The 6,000-nt window shown below is 34.1% G+C and overlaps 1 long non-coding RNA gene across 1 annotated transcript in view; it reads right to left on the bottom strand.

Moving 5' to 3' along the window:
• Positions 1–5,649, bottom strand: part of LOC117340074 — a 43,167-nt gene extending 37,518 nt beyond the window's left edge. Inside the window, exon 1 of the long non-coding RNA XR_004535359.1 lies at positions 5,563–5,649. This is a non-coding gene — a long non-coding RNA (uncharacterized LOC117340074). The remainder of the gene's footprint in view (positions 1–5,562) is intronic.
• Between the last annotated feature and the right edge of the window lie 351 nt (positions 5,650–6,000).

Below are 6,000 nucleotides of genomic sequence, written 5' to 3' on the forward strand. Positions count from 1 at the left end.
CCCTCCACTCTGTTCTAAATGCTGACATACTGAGGATCCACAATTAGTGGGGTTGAAAGGTCGTGTCAGTACCCACCCCGGCAACTACCAGACTTACCAATCCCCGCTATGCTAATAGATCACGACATCAAGATAAGGTCTGGCTAATTAATTACACATCAGCTAGCCAACCGTGACTAATTGATGTACCATAATAATGGTAATATAAATATCTGTGATGGTAATTATCATACGTAAGTCAAATAACACCACAGAGAACTCATCTATAACTCATTAAACACATAGACATTTCCACTCAAATACGTCTATGAAGTATATCGGAACTCTCTCACAGGGAACATTAAAATGAAATGTGTATGTACAATATAACAACTCCTAACGCCGTTTCCAAACTCACAGAAGTCATCTTCAGTAATAAGACTGACAATAACATAGTTTTGTTTTGTTTTTTAAAATTTAAAACAACCAATTAGGTGGAATACATTGATACTTTTAATATGAACTCTTAATTAACAGTAGATACTAACTTTTCGTTTTAAGACTTGTTTTTTTTATAATAACGGCGTCATTCAGACACTAGCGCAGTAGCATAAAATGGCTGGCAAAACAGCATGTAAACATTAATTTGTAAAACTATACCGCATGTAAACATTAATTTGAAAAACTATTGTCAAATTATACGACATGTAAACATCAATTTGTAAAGCTATTGTCAATTATACGAAATGTAAACATTAATTATAAAACTATAAAGCATGTAAACATTAATTATTAACCTAAACATCATGTAAACATTTACTTGTAAACTATACAGCATGTAAACATTAATTGTAAAACTATACAGCATGTTTACATCAAACTTGTAAAACTATACAGCATGTATGCATTAATTGTAAAACTATACAGCATGTATGCATTAATTGTAAAACTATACAGCATGTAAACATTTTTTGTAAAATGATTGTCAAATTATACCGTATGTAAACATTAATTTTTAAAACTATTGCCAAATTATACATCATGTTAACATTTATTTGTAATAAAACTATTTTCAAACTATACCGCACGCAAACATTAATTTGTAAAATTGTTGTCAAATTATACAGCATGTAATAATTAACTTGTAAAATTATACAGCATGTTAGCGTTAATTTGTAATTAAAGCTATTATCAAATTATACGGCATAAAAAACGTTAATTTGAAAAACTATTGACAAATTATATAACATGTTCACATTAATTTGTTATAAAACTATTGTCAAAATATAACTCATGTAAACAATAATTTGTAAAACTTTATACGGCATGTTAACATTAATTTGTAAAACTATACATGTACATTATATATCATTTACAAACTCGTAAATGCATGCATTGTTCAAGTGACTAAAAATTGCAGATAAAGAATTTATTTAAATGAATATACCAAAATATCATGATGTTACTTTGTAGATGATTTGAGTGCAATAATACATTGTAAATTAAAGTACAATCGTTTATTGAACAAAAGGGTTCGGTAGCAAATTTCTTAGGGATCAGAGGTACATTGTAGCTACTACTAAGAGGTTTTAAAATATTTTACTCTTAATATAATGCAAACGTGTTGTACATTAGCATTTCAATTTATGGTTTACATAAATATCTTTAAAATTGCTCGTATTATTCATTGTACAAGTTTAAATAACCTCTTACTTTTTATATAAAACTGACACTTTAAAATTTACAAATAATACAATTCATTGTAATTTGAAATCATTTAGGTATTCACAATATCAAATGCAATTAAAGTATGTCTTTAATATTGCATTTTGGCTGTACTCATAACTGGTAAAATATTAAATATCGAAATGAAGCGCAGCCATCTACTTTATCGCCTAAACCTTTCTTTTTGAAAGTCACGAAAGCATATCGGCGATTAAATGGTGAGATAGAACTTCTAAGCGATAAGATCTCCTGTGAGTTTGTGCTATCTTCTATGCAACGCGGCTCATCACCCCCTCATAATGTCAACTGGCTCCGAACTCCGTCATTAAATTCTCAATTAACATAATAACTGTAACAGTGTTATACCTATAGCAACATAATGATCAAATTGTGACTATTGTCAAGATAAAGGAACACGGGAAGGCGTAATGGATATCGGACTTACTCGACTGATCACATTACAACAGAGCGCCCCATAAACGTTGATGTTAGGGCCGATTGGGGCGCCTCCTGGTGCCTGGTGTTTTTGTCAAGAAGAAGACGCAAGGGGCATGTCATTTGTGCATTGTCAGATATCAACGGAAACCCATCTATTGTCAATGAAAGATTTTAATGTATAAAATTGTATCTGAAAGGATATGCGTTTATCTGTGGTTACGAACATTAAGTGCTAGATCTATGTAATGCGCGTTTTAACAGTTTATCTCAATGATTAGTATGTATCAGATAAGACATGAATTACCCTCCAACATATAGTATATGCACGCTCCTTGTTAACGCCTGGGGAGCGGGTACACCGAACCAACGGGTGCACTTGTCTTTTCCCCCGCCACCAAAATTGTGCGGCTATATTGTGGTGAGTTTGATCATGGCCATGACGTCATTATTGTCCTGCCTAATTGTGGATGGCCAAAGAGTGATAATTTTATGCCTAGAATGTCTGAATCACCATACAGTGTCGAGACCTGTACATAATATAGGGTTGTACGAATGTACCATGGACCACGCTTGATCGTTTGTATTGACTTACGTTATGATTATTTGCCTATTAATCTACGGTGTTCCAAATTGCCCAATTGTGTGTCCTGGGTATCCAAACCTGGTCATTTGTCAAGGTATTGCGATAGATAGATAGGGTCAGTTTGGGATACTATGGACTATGTTAAGATAGTCTAAACTGTTAGAGAATAATTTACATAAGACTACCATGTATATATGTCTTATTGGTGTTCATTGTTCCACAGTGGTTTAAGGAATTAAAACATCTCATTTTCTCCACATCACCCTACAGATCCCATTACACACCCGTACTATTACGTATATATAGAACTTCTTAGACAGACGATAGGTTGACAGGGTACAAAAGAATCACTGACAAAATGGCTAGCTAAAACCGGTTTAATCAATGTTTATAAATGGCGTAAGGAATATTGGTTAGACTGATTTTTTAAACATCGTGAAAGAAAATTAAAGTGCGTTTTGTCCGAAAGTTTGAGTAAAATACTGAAATGTTTAGACGTCGAATCGTGAAGAAAAAAAAGGACAACTGACGAAGTTATCGCTGACGATATAAGAACGCCGGCCCTATTCAGTGGAGCTGACGATGCGGCGTGCAAACTGACATCTATGACCTGATGCCACATCCATTTGCAAACCAATTTCGAATCGCTAGCCATCACTATCGTACACTTAGCCAATGATAGCGAGTCTTTAGAAGTTTTGAATTAGTCAGATTCATTTCGTGGGCACTTTGCAGTTTTTAATGTAATTTTCCTCTTCCGTCACAATTATACATCCTTACCTATTTAGCTCGAGCTTCTATTAATATTGACGCTGAGCGTTGATGCGCCGCACGCGCTCATGAGACATTAGACTAGTAAGGTAGCAATCCGCGCTGGTCATGTTATCGCGTTACGGACATCGCCCCTTTGTCAAGCCTGTCATTAGCGGGGACCTCGTTCTAATAGAAGTTGGTGAGAGGCCAATTTATCTAATCTGTTTCACACAAGCGGATGCTCCTCTAGCCGTATACTGGAAACAATTTGCCACATTGCCGGGCTTAATTATGAAATAAATCTTCTTTGTGGACGATAATGGCAAACAATCTAATCTTGTTGGCAGTGAATTAAATATTTGAAGTCTTGTTGAGAGCGTCATTAGCTTCAGGCGCCTTAAGACCCTATATTCTGGCCCTTAAAGAATGTAAAACACTATTTAATTTGTAGACAATTATTATCCAGGCAGGAAAATCTTGACAAGTTCCTAAATCTGCCAATCTAGTAGCAATTTCCATTTTAATTAAATTGTGATCGCTTTAAATCGAAGTTATTGAATTACGATCGTCTCAGCCCTCCACACTGATCCGCCGGATTTCCCTAAAGGAAATTGAAAACAGACTCATTAACGTCTGAGAATAACCTCCAACAAAACCGAACGATTCTGCCCTCCGCCAGCCACTGATGTGGAATCACTCTCCTTCATAGGCAACGAACAATACATATTACATGGTCATTATCACCATTTCCGGAATAATGGTCCGGTATTTTATTTGGCTCATTAAATAGTCGTTCGGGGTCATCAAAGAGTGCTAACTGAAGGACAGACTGACAATATGGCCAACGACATCTCATTTCAGCATAGTGTCTTGGCTTATTGGAGCCGTAACACAAATCTCTGATTTACGTAATAGATATGGTGGTGTCATTTTAATTTTGTATGCATACTAAATGTTTCTTCTCATTAAAGATTTATCCATTTCAACTGCCCGAACACGTCATAATACATTTGAAAGCAATTCATATATGTACAGTATTAAAAGAAAACAAAATAATGGCGTAAAAGATATTGAGGTATATATTGAGGTATATATTGATACATTTTTAGATATTTCCGATTATTTTGGAAAGCAATACGTAGGATTGTGTTATTTATCAGCATTTTCACAGCTTGTAAATAATGGAATCATAAGCATATGTAAACAGCACAAATGTAATAATCATACAATAATATGTTGGGGTGTTTTCTGTATAAAAATAATTTAGAACATTATTATTGTAACTGTAAGTGTTGTAAATTAATTCTATGAATATTAACTAGAATCTTTATTTTAAAAATACTAAACGTGAGATAATCTCACGTATGTGCCTGTGGTATTACTTACTGTTATTACTTAGTTGCGTATAATACCATATATGGATGTACTTGTGCACCGTATGTTGAAGGATTTTTTTTTCTTTTTTTTTTAGTTTATGATATCATAAATCAAATAGAGCACGAGATAAATTCCGTAAACGGTTTATTCAATTTACCTCATGCTCCAATCGATTTGCGATATCAAAAAAAGAACAGAATGAAATGTTTATAATTATATATTTTCAATATTTTCAATAAGTTTATCACGCACAACAACCATTTCCAAAAACCTTTCACAGAGAACTCAGCTCGGCCACCGACAAGAGAAGAAAAAGTCCCCACATTTCAATTATTTTATTCATATTTGATCGCAATGTTTTATGAAATAAATTATTTTGGTGTTCTTACACATGTTGTGGGGAAAGAAGTCCGCCATTATTTGCATATATTCATACGCGGCGAATTGGGTCACGTTCTGCACTCGCGTTATTAAGAAATATCGATTCAGAGACAGTGACAATTCTAAATATAACATAAGTTAAAATTAAATAAGTTCCGTTTAGTTTTGAATTCTAACCGATCACATGTACAGGTATACACTAAACTGAAGGGAGATAAATCGCTAAGTAAGTTACACATATTACATAATTTTGAAATCACACGACGCAGAAAAGGAAAATGATGAAAAATATACAAAGTAAGCATTGGCAGATTAAATGACGATACCTTAACCTCGATGTCGAGATAAACCAGCCAATTGGCCGCCGTCTGGTCGTGGAAGGGAAATCCGTGGTGAAGTCGAGACTAGTTATGGTGTAGACAGAGTTATCGGACGTGAATCGTCCTTGTTTCCGTTCATATTATTGTGAACGACAGCTGCCTCCTTTGTAATGCGGTTAGGTTCTTTTTCTGAATTTCTAATTACCTTGTAAGTCGTTAAAATGCTGATGTTTTAATACTGATTATCTTTAACACTTATCTTTAACGATATGTGTATGTATCATGTGACGTTTTTGTTCAGTTATAAATAAAATCGATCTTATCCGTCCGAGTCTTAAATGACGCCATTTCACCTCACCGAATTACAAGCCTTCGTACAAACCATTCCAAATCTGATCATATTCAGTCTGGGCCAAAACCATACATACAATAATAATGTATTTT

The sequence above is a fragment of the Pecten maximus genome, chromosome 12 (genome assembly GCF_902652985.1).
Source record: "Pecten maximus chromosome 12, xPecMax1.1, whole genome shotgun sequence".
NCBI classification, from domain to species: Eukaryota; Metazoa; Mollusca; class Bivalvia; order Pectinida; family Pectinidae; genus Pecten; species Pecten maximus.